Source organism: Hibiscus syriacus, unplaced genomic scaffold, assembly GCF_006381635.1.
Source record: "Hibiscus syriacus cultivar Baekdansim isolate YM2019G1 unplaced genomic scaffold, ASM638163v2 tig00110429_pilon, whole genome shotgun sequence".
NCBI classification, from domain to species: Eukaryota; Viridiplantae; Streptophyta; class Magnoliopsida; order Malvales; family Malvaceae; genus Hibiscus; species Hibiscus syriacus.
Genome location: NW_024062733.1, coordinates 4,353,601 through 4,365,678, shown reverse-complemented (window position 1 = coordinate 4,365,678; position 12,078 = coordinate 4,353,601). Strand labels below are relative to the sequence as shown.

General features: G+C 32.5%; 1 pseudogene; it reads left to right on the top strand.

Moving 5' to 3' along the window:
- LOC120124978 overlaps window positions 1–12,078 on the top strand; it is a 38,443-nt pseudogene that overhangs the window by 15,150 nt on the left and 11,215 nt on the right.

The window sequence follows — 12,078 nt, the reverse complement described above, 5'->3', positions numbered from 1 at the left end:
ATCACTTTCTACCTGCAATCGGTCCCAAATGCTTCTTTACTCCAAAACCCCAAACAACACATAAAAACCCTATTGCGATTACTGTAATAATAAAAAATTAGGGTTTCGACAACATACTTTTCGATTCGACTGCAGCAACAAACAAACAAACTTCGCTTTAGAAACGCCTTCTGAAATGCAGCAACAATTACGCTTCGATTTCAAAAACTCGTCCGTTCTATATATTTTCAGAAGATATTTAGCTATGACCTTTATATTTTCATCGGATATGTTATTTATATTTAATCGATACAAATACAAAAGTGTCGATACTTTTATGTCAGGTGTCGATACTTTTGAAAGGATAATTACCTATTTCTTTGAAAGTGTCGATAATTTATTATACGTACTTACGAAAGTATCGACACTTTCAATATATCCGGTATCATTTTACCGGTTTTATCATTTTGATACCGGTTTTATCATATTTTTACCTGTTATATCGTTGTGGATCGATATATTTTTTTAAAGTATCGACACATTATAGGCGCTAAAACTGCTTCTCTTTTAAATTCACAAAGTGTCGATCCTTTTATAAAGTATCGACACTTTCAATATATCCGGTAACGTTTTACCGGTTTTATCATTTTGTTACCGGTTTTATCATATTTTTAACTGGTATATCATTTTGGATCGATACATTTTTTAAAAGTATCGACACTTTATAGGATTTAAAACAGTTTCTCTTTTAAATTCACGAAGTGTCGATCCTTATATTAAAGTACCGACACTTTAAATGTATCCGGTAGCGCTTTACCGGTTTTATCATTTCAATACTGGTTTTGTCATAGTTTTACCTGTTATATCATTTTGGATCGACACATTTTTAATTTGGATCGACACGAACCGACAAGTTAAGTTTGCCGGTTGCACAATTTTTTAATATTTCTTCATGACTTAGACCTACTACATTATTATTAGACAACATTTCCGGTAGCGCTAAACCAAATTTATTAAATATCTTTTAATGTATCCGGTAACGCCGTATATTAACCCGCCTTTCCTGAGACAATCCCTTTTTCCTAAGGTGTGTCTTGTAGAAATCACTTTGTCTCGGAGAAATGATGACTTTTCGATAGATATATATTTTAAGTGTGATTTTTGGATAAAATCGTCTCGATAAGCTAACATTAAATGTTTTTATTTTATTTATCAATGTTGTTTTATCTTTTTTTATAATAAAAATAAAATACTAAAAACGTATAATATTAAAAAAATATTAAAATATAGAAAATTTTAATGATTAAAAAATTTAAATTATAAAAATAGAGAAAATATGAAAATAATTATAAAAATATATTAAAGTATAAAACAATTATTTTCTTAAATCATTAGCTTTGAAGTATTAGTGAAAAAGAGAAATATACTCAAATATGAGTAACTATTTATGTAGTTAACCCTTAAATTTATCTTTATATCTAAAATGTAATATTATTATTGTTAGATGTGTTATTTTTGGTTCAAGCCTAACTTCAAATGTGAATAGTTTTACGATACAACAACCATATTTAATGTTAAAAAGGCAGAAATTGACGCAACTGAAAATGTAAACAAAAACATAACAATTTATGTTGCAGGTAACCTTAAATGTTACATTTTCCCTAACGTTTTCGATTGAACTTAAAATATTATGAAAAATATAATATTTTCGGTTGCTAACAAAAAATGTTACGAAGAATGTAACACTTTCGGTTTAACTAAAAATGTTAAAAAAATGTAACATTTTGATTTACACAACCTAAAATTTTATATTTTTATTATATTTTTTTATTATGCTTAATTCTACGAATTTTTAACCTTAAATTAAATTATCGTTTGTTAAACTTTCCCTCTAAATGCGTAGAAACATGCAGTAGTTAAGGGTAGGCCTAATGGAGGAGGAATCAAGTTTAAAAGGCATCTCCTGAGATTCTCCTTTTCGTATTTTTTTTTTCATCCTTTTAGTCGGCTAAAACCTATTTATTTAACCCAAATAACCATGTTGTTGAAGCCACCCAGCTTGAGACTAAGCGGCTTACTTCTATTGAGGAACCCAACAAGGAACCCCAGGCTCCCCCGTCATTTCACTTTCTTCTTTTATTTAATAAATAAATAGGTTAATATTATGGAAGACAAATAATTTTATGATAAGGATAAAATTTTAAAATTTTAAGAAATACACATTTATAGAACCACTCAGTCCATCCATGTACAATATGGTATCTTTTGCAGATCAAAGTAGCTCCGGTTGAGAACCTCAAAGAAAACGAAAAAGCTAATTACGATGTCGATGATGAAGATGACTTCGACGATGAACATGGTGCCCAAGGTTTCTTTTGTTTTTCCTTTTTAATATTTCCCTCCACATTGTTTGTTGATTCATTTAATCGATTTCTCTCTTTTACCTCTTAATATTGTGTAGGTGATTTCATAACATCATTTTTTTAACTAAAAAAATAGGGTTGGCTTTCAATACTTTTTTCTTGTTTGCTCATTTTATGGTGACTTCAGTGATAATTTATGAATTGATTCAAATTTTGCTCTATCATTATTGGAATTTAGGCTGTATATACACTTAGATTTTCAGCTGGGGTGTTTACTTATTTCAACTATAAAATAAACATATTTAAGATCTAAATTTGTATGGTTGAACCCACTGCAACTGCATTTTCTTGACTTACTTTGTAATCTTGGAAAGTCCAGTATATATATATATATATATATATATATATATTTTGATGTGATGATTTCTGCTTACTGGTTCCAACTAGCACACAAGGGCAGATGCACTAAACTCCCATAGGAGCTAAGTGCATCCCATTATTTTAGAAAAATAATTAAATTTAACTTCATGTGTTAAGGAAGAAAGAAAAAATAAAAAATTTACCAAACCCATTATTTTAAAAAAAAGAGAAAATTAAAATTTTAGACCTTCATTCTTAAATTTCTAGATCCGACAATGCTAGCACATCCTCTAGAATTGGTGCATGCAAACACACAAACACATTATAGTTTGGTTGGAATATTTGTTCGGAATGAAGATTGTTGTAACCAATTTTCGTTCGGGCACGAAATGTTTCTTGACGGAAAAACACGTGAATAAATAAATGGTTTTTTTTAAGGAAATGTTTCAGAGTCGCCATCGACCTTTTGGGTTAGGTAGGTTGAATAACTAAAAATTGTTTTTTAAAAGAGTTTTTAAGAAAACATCATTTTAAAAGATAAATCAGTCTGCGTATAACCATAAATTCATTCTTTTTAGTAATAAAAAGGGATTCGTTATTGGTTACATTCGGGGAAGGATTAACACCCCACAACGCCCAAATTGACACCTGTCGATTATAAACTGTCTCTATTAGTGGAAGTATAAGAATTTGAATATAAATTTAATTTACGATCCTATTATTTCAGATTCAACCGCATAATTCTAAGAAAAATATAAAATATTCCAATATTTATAATTGAAGAGAAACTAATCCCTAAATTATTTTAGGATGAGTATTTCTCTTTCCGACTGAAATAATAAGAATATGATAATTCTTATCAAGAAAGAATTTGATATAACCAAACTAAAGTAAATATATCTTTTAGGCTTTTATAAGCAGGATATTTATTTATTTAAAATACCAAAATATGACATCTAGTTACTTTAAGACATCCCTTTCTTAATATTAAAAATAAATAAATATTATTATTTAATCAATTAGTGAAATTAATCAAATAACTTATTAATCTTTTATATATATATATATATTAATGTGACTAAAATTAAATAAAGATAAAATGAAGAATTAAAGTACTAAATTAAAAATATTGAAACTTAAAGGGAAATAATAAAAATAAAATAAACTTTTAATTAAAAAATGACCAAAATAAAGAAAATTAAAACTATAATATTAAATTACAAAATATCTAAATTTATAACCCTAATTCGAATTATTATTAAATATAAATACTATTGGTGCAATTTAAGCATATACGGGTTAAAATATAGATCATTAAAATTAAAAGGACTAAATTAAATATTTTATCTTAAATATATAAATATATAGGCAATGACTAAATTACAATAAAATAAAATGTAAAGACCGAATTGAAATGTGCATAAATTGATTTCAGTGACTAAAATATAAAATGTATAACATACAGGGACCACGAAAATAATTTACCCATGCATAAAATACCTAGAGGTCCCTACCCAAAATACGTCGTCGCCGACGGTCACGGTGGCCGGAATTTTGCAAAATACCCAAATCGAAGCTCTCACTATCCTAAATTCGAATCCGGCCTCTGTTTTCCCTAAAAATCTCTAGATCAATGTAGATTTACAAATTTACCTTCGACGTTTCGTATATCCGGCGGCGCGTGGAGGCTCCTCGGTAAGTTTCTTCTTCTTTTCTATATATTTTTTTCTATTTGGTTGCTGTCTTTTTGATAGTTTCGGTCAATGGGGCTTTTTATAGGCCTCTTCGTACGCCCATTGGATCGGTTAAAGGAGGATAATCCGGTGAGTTATCAACCTATGACGGTAGCCGTCTTAGGGGCGATAAGGTGTACGGTTAATATGCTTGTTGGAAGCTGCTAGAACTGGGACGTGGAGAGGTTGATGTCGTTTGCTGGAAGCTGCTGGAATTACAACGTGTAGGGGCTGTTGTCGTTTGCTGGAAGCTGCTGGAACTGCAACGTGTAGGAGTTGCTATCGTTTGCTAGAAGTTGCTGGAACTGCAACGTGTAGGGGCTACTGGCAGATAAAAATGGTGATTATAGCTGCCCCTCTTTGCTCGTTGCTGTGGAATAGGAATGGAGCAAAGACATAAAGCACCATTTTTAGCTTGAATTGTTCAAACTTCTGAGCTATAAGTTCTTCTCATTATTAACTTTTCGCTCACTTCGGACGAGTTCTTCTTATTATGAACTCTTCCACTAGGAATAACAATCTACCTTCTTCTGCAATGGATTTAATTCATAATGACAATGTCGATGTTGATTTGTCTTTCTCTGTGATAGAATCAAGCAAAAGGTTGAACAAGTTTTTCTCATTATGAACTTCTTTTTCTTTGGATGAGTTCTTCTCATTATGAACCTCTCCTTTGGAAACGACGATCCACCTCCTTCAGTGATGGTGTCAAGCGAAAGGTTGAACAAACTCTTCTCATTATGAACTTCTTCTTCCTCTTTAGATGAGTTCTTCTTATTATGATATTCTTCTAGAAATGTTGATGCTGCTCTATCTCCTTCTACGATAGAGTTGAGCAAACGGTTGAATAAGTTATTCAAATTATGAACTTCTTATTCCTCTTCAGATGAGTTTTTCTTTTTACGAACTTCTTATGGAAATGTTGATGTTGTTCTATCTCCTTCTGCGATAGAGTCGAGCAAAAGGTTGAATAAGTTCTTCAGATTATGAACTTCTTCTTCCTCTTCAGATGAGTTCTTCTTATTATGAACTTTTTCTGGAAATGTTGATGCTGCTCTATCTCTTTCTGCGATAGAGTCGAGCAAAAGGTTAAATAAGTTCTTCAGATTTTGAACTTCTTCTTCCTCTTCAGATGAGTTCTTCTTATTACAAACTTCTTCTGGAAATGTTGATGCTGCTCTATCTCCTTCTGTGATAGAGTCGAGCAAAAGGTTGAATAAGTTATTCAGATTTTGAACTTCTTCTTCCCCTTCAGATGAGTTCTTCTTATTACGAACTTCTTTTGGAAATGTTGATCCATTGAGTGATGGATTCAAATCTTTGATAATCTTTGGAATTCCTGTCAAATATTCAACATTGATAAAATGAATGGAAATATCCTTATTTTTGCAAATGCCTAAATATGATGCATGATAAAGTTTTAAAAATTGTGAGCTCCTGTATTCTAATCAGTTGATGTTTCATTCTCTTCGCTGAGTTTTTATCTTTGATGAGATTTTTTTTGCTCTTTTCTTAGATTTAACTTACTTTTTTCATAGATTCTTCACTTAGATCTATTTTCTCAAAGCACTCTATCAATTTCTCTTTGTTGAGAATTTCTTTTGTTGTTTTTCTGCTTTATTTGCCTCCAAATGACTCTATGGTTGGTAACAATTTATCCACTTTTCAATAATGATTGCAAGTGTTGACATTAGGACTTACTTTGGATTCCATGCACTCAAAAGTATTAACATAAAATGATAACCAGAAATCTTTTGCTTATATTGAGATTATGTTAATCTACTTATAAAATACTTATAAAAGAATAAATTGATAACCAGAAATCATTAGCATGATTATTTCTAAACTAATTAACTTGATTTCAAACGTTGCCAGAATGTTTGTAGATGTAAATTCCTCCCAAAATATCAAGCTCTCGAGAGGGTTTAATTGCCAGATGCCTAATATCAACATGCATTTGAGCCGCCTTTTTAGGTTTTCAACTCAAATCCTTTATTTGATTGCAAGACACCCTTTGTGGGTTTTTATCTTGACCCCACTTTTTATTTTTCTTTTCTTTTCTTTTCTTTTTCTTTTCTTTTCTTTTTTCTCTTTTTTTTCTTCAAGCATAATATTTCTTGACAGAATCTGAGTTTATTGGGTTTCTCAGAATCTCTCCATCTATTTATGCCAAAATCAATGCTCCTCCGGAAAAGGCCTTTTTTTTTTACAACATATGACCCTTCCCAATTAGGCGTCCATTTCCCACGGAAATCTTTATGCATAGGAAAAATCTTATTAAGCACTAGATCACCCTCTTGGAATTCTCTTGGAAGAACTTTCCTGTCATGAGCCTTCATCATCCGCTTCTGATACATCTGCCCATGGCAAATAGCTTTCAATATCTTCTCCTCAATAAGGTTTAATTGATCAAATCGAGCTTGGGCCCATTCAGCTTCATCCAATTTTACCTCATTCAAAATTCGAAGTGATGGGATCTCAACTTCAATTAGTAAGACTGCTTCCATCCCATATACTAAAGAAAAAGGTGTAGCCCCAGTAGATGTTTGAACAGTAGTTTGATATGCATATAAAGCAAAAAGTAACTTCTCATGCCAATCCTTGTAATTTTCAGTGGTCTTTGTAATGATCCTCTTGATGTTCTTATTTACTGCTTCAACTGCCCCATTCATCTTTGGGCGATAGGTCACTGAGTTTGCATGCTTTATCTTGAATTATGCGCAAAGTTTAGTCATCATTTTATTATTCAAGTTCATAGCATTATATGTAATAATTCTCTCTGGTAGCCCATACCGACAAATTATTTCTTTCTTTATAAATTTGCAAATTGTAGACCTCTTAATATTGAAATATGAAACAACTTCAACCCACTTAGTGAAATAGTCGATTGCCACTAGGATGAAACGATGTCCATTTGATGCTTTTGGTGCGATTGCCCCAATGATGTCTATTCCCCACAAAAAAATGGTCAAGGTGCTGTCATCATATGTAAGGACGATGGAGGTGCATGAATCTTGTCTGCATATACTTGGCATTTATGACATCTTCTTGCATAATCAATGCAATCTGTATGCATGGTATCCCAATAATACCCATATATCATTATCTTTCTAGCCATAGAAAGACCATTTGCATGTGTTCCACATATCCCATTATGTACCTCCTCAACAATACTTCTTGCTTCTCTAGTATTTACACATCTCAATAGCATTTGATCATTGCCCCTTCTATACAAAGTCTCACCATCGAGAAAGTATCCGACAACCATTTTTCTCAGTGTTCTTTTATCAATCTCAGATGCATTTTGTGGATAAATTTGATATTTGATATATTAAAGATATCATAATACCATGGATTACCATCTGTCTCTTCTTATACACTATAGTAATGTGCTGGAATTTCATATACTTGCATTCTAATTGGCATCATATCAACTTTCTTATTTGCTTGAAATATAACGGCTAATGTAGCCAAATCATATGCCATTTGATTATCTTATCGAGGGAGATAATTTAACTTTTCTCTCACTCTCCTCGTAGTTGATACACCACCAACGATGAATATCTATATACCTTTAGAAATTTAACTTTTCTTTCTATGGTTGCTTTCAATCCCATGACACAAGCTTCATATACCTTCGTATTCAGTCATATTATTGGTGCAAAAAAACTCCAATATACTTGTAAAATGATAGTAGACATTTTTTGGAGAAATTAATACTGCCCCAATTCCTCGTCCCAAGGCGTTGGATGCTCCATCAAAGTAGAGCTTCTAGGATTCATCGTTTAATCTGACTTCTTCATCCGTGGATATGCATAACAAATCCTCATCTAGAAAATTAAAACTCAAAGGCTGATAATCATCTGATGCACGACTGACCAAAAAATTTGTTATGACACTTCCTTTTATTGTTTTTTGGTTGACATATATGATATCAAACTCGGATAATAACATCTTCCATCTAGCCATTTTTCCTATCAAAGCTGGTGATTCCATTAAGAACTTTAAGGGATCAAGCCTGGATATCAACCAAGTAGTATGATATAACATGTATTGCCTGAGTCTTCGAGTTGCCCACACCAAAGCACAACATAATTTTTGTATTGGTGGGTATCAAATTTCACAATCAGTAAACTTCTTACTCAGATAATAAATGGTTTTTTCTTTCTTTCCAGACTCGTCATATTGTCCCAGTACACATCCCATTGAATTTTCAAAGAATGTTAAATAGAGAATAACGGTTTATCAGAAACTGATGATACTAAAATGGGGGCATTGGATAAATATTTCTTAATAATATCCAAAGTTACTTGGCATTCATCATTCCAAACTTCAGGATTGTTCTTTCGAAGTAACTTGAATACTGGATCAAATTTGTCAGTTAATTGAGAAATGAATCGAGATATGTAATTTAATCTCCCCAAAAAACCTCAAACTTCTTTTTTTGTATTGGGTGGTGGAAGATATTGAATTGCTTTTACTTTATCTGGATCAATCTCTATTCTTTTTTGGCTGACTACAAATCCCAAAAGCTTTCCTGATATTACCCCAAAAGTGCATTTAGCGGGGTTGAGCTTTAATTGATACTTTCTCAAACTCTGTAAAAGCTTTCTTAAATTTTGAATATGTTATTCTTCAGTTCGGGACTTGGTAATCATGTCATCCACATATACTTCGATTTCTTTATGCATCATGTCATGGAACAAAGTTACCATTGCTCTATGATATTTTGCCCCTGTATTTTTCAATCCAAATGGCATTACTTTGTAACAAAAAGTGCCTCATATAGTTACAAATGTGGTTTTTTTTCATGTCCTCAGGATTCATTTTTATTTTATTATACCCTGAAAAGTCATCCATGAAGGAAAACCATGCATGTCCTGTAGTATTGTCCACTAATGTGTCTATATGAGGTAACGAAAAGCTATATTTTGGACTAGCTCTGTTAAGATCTATGTAATCTACACACATTCAAACTTTCCCATTCTTGTTTGGTAATGGAACTATGTTGGCTACCCATTCTGGATATTTGGCTGCCCATTATGGATATTTGGCTGCCAGTAGGAAACCTGCATTAATTTGCTTCATCACTTCCTCTTTAAGCTTCAACAACATTTATGGCTTCATTCTTCTGAGCTTTTGTTGAACAGGTTTATATTCTGGACTGATCGGAAGTCTGTGCACCACTATATTAGTACTCAAACCAATTATATCTTGGTAAGACCAAGAGAAGATATCTTTGAACTCTTGGAGGAGATTTATCAATTCTCGTTTTATCTGGCCTGACAAAGTAGTACCAATCTTCACTTCTATTACTTCTTCATTGGTTCCCAAATTTACAGTCTCAATCTCTTCTTTGTGAGGTAAGATTTATTTATCTTCTTTTTCTATCAGTCTTAATAGTTTGGTAGGGACATCACATTCCACTTTATCCTCACACTCATTTATTTCTTCCAAACATATGGGTCGTTCTAAATTTATCTTAGGATTAAATTCAAGAATAATCATGCTATTAACGTTGTGACATCTGCAAAGGAAATTTAAATTGAATATATTTTCATATAGACATAGTGAATTTATAAAATAAATATAAAGAACAAGAAATAATGTAAAAATATGAAAATTATAAAGAAAGAATGCTATTTGAGAATTTAAAGAAAACATCTTTTATTTAATATTAAGCTTAACATAACTGCCCTTACAAAATAACAAAAACTTTTAATATTCTTGGGCTAAAACATAAAGGTTGGTTCTGGATATTACCCTGAGTTAATCCTAAAAACTATAGAGAGATCCTCCGCATTCCAATTTTTTAGTGTTTTCCCAGGAAGACAAGGACGAATCCCAATTAAATATATGCCAACCTTATGGTCATTTGTGATCATGTTGATGAACAATCCTTCCATAGCTTCTTCAATCATGTTTTGATCTTTCATCAACTCTTCTTCCTTAAGAGCGTCAATCAGTTATTGTTCCACATTAACCGATCCTCCAGATTTGAATATGAACTTTAAATGAGGGAAAGACATACGTCCCCATGGAATTTCTTATCTTCAACTCTCATTTTCCAATATTTGCTCATTTGCTGAAAGTTGGGCTTAAATCCAAGCCCAAAACGGTCTTTTTTCATCTTCACAACTTCAGGAACTAAACTTCCCTGAAGATTCTTACCCAAACCTCTTCCAATTTTAGCTCCCATTCCTAAATATTGTCGTACAACCATTTTAGTACAATCATATAATCTAGGGTAAGAAATTTTGCTTCCTTCAGCAATAAAGGTTGCATTGATAAACTCCAAAGCTTAGAAAGAACACTCAAGAGCATCTTCATTTGTTTCAATATATGGAGCATCACTTGTCACATAAGCGATAATTTCTTCCTCAGCTCCCACACATATCAATTGACCATCAATAACAAACTTCAGGTTTTGATGTAAAGAAGAAGGAACAGCTCCTGCCAAATGAATCCATGGCCTCCCCACTAAGCAATTATATGTCAGGTGAATGTGCATTACCACAAAGTTGATGTTATACACTACTGGTCCTATCAACAGTGGTATCTCCATTTTTTCCTAGTACCTCCTTTTAAGTGCCATCAAATGCTCTTACCACGTTATGATAATTCTTCATATGTGATTTGTCCACAGGCATCCTTTAAAGTATGACCAATGGTATCAAATTGAGAGCAGATCCATTATCAATCAATACCCCTGGCAAAACATGGCTATGGCAATGCGTAGTAATATTCAAGGCTTTCACAGATCCCATCTCACCTTCAGGGATTTCGTCATCAGTGAATGTTATGTAGTTATCAGTAGCTCTGTGACCCACAATTCTATCAAGCTTGTTTAGAGAGATATCCTCAGGGATAAATGTCTGATTAAGCACCTTAATCAAATCATTTCGGTGTACTTCCGAATTTATCAACAAATCCAGAATAGAAATTCGTGCTTGCTGCTTGTGTAATTGCTCAACTACACTATACTTACTATATTCCAAGAATTTCAAAAACTCTTGTGCTTGTGTTTCAGTTATTGGCTCATTGATTGTTGGTGGGGGTTCATCATTAAATACCTTCTGTGGTACCACTGTAGATTTTCCCTTTGTTTTTGTTTTTTCTGTTTCTTTCAATGTTCCGGGAGAGTAACACTTCCCACTTCTTGTGAAAAAAAACTAGTTCACTCAATGTTTTGGTTGTCAAATCAATTCCCTGTGCTTTCTATTTTTCTTCTGATTTCTCTAAAGAAACAAGCCCTCCTACCATTGAAATATTGGCAGTGTAATTCCAAGGTACCTTGCGGGTATCTTTAAACGAAAATAGTAAAGGAGTTGTGATAACCACTTTTGGTTTTGTAGGCACGAGATTCATTAGAGATGGTTTTATAGTGATAATCACAGGCTCACTTGTTCTATGCACGGGCTTGGAATCTTCTGATGTGCAGACATCCTTTTCTCTTTTTCCTTCATCTTTCTCGAAGAATTCTATCTCTTTATTGTTCATCAACTTTTGTATCAATTCTCTAAATTCAAGGCACAGCTGAATTTCATGTCCTTTCTCCTGGTGATATTCACAACAATTTACACAATCATTAGGCTTTGGCTTAACTTCTTCATGAATCATACTAGTTTGGGAGAGTTGTTGGA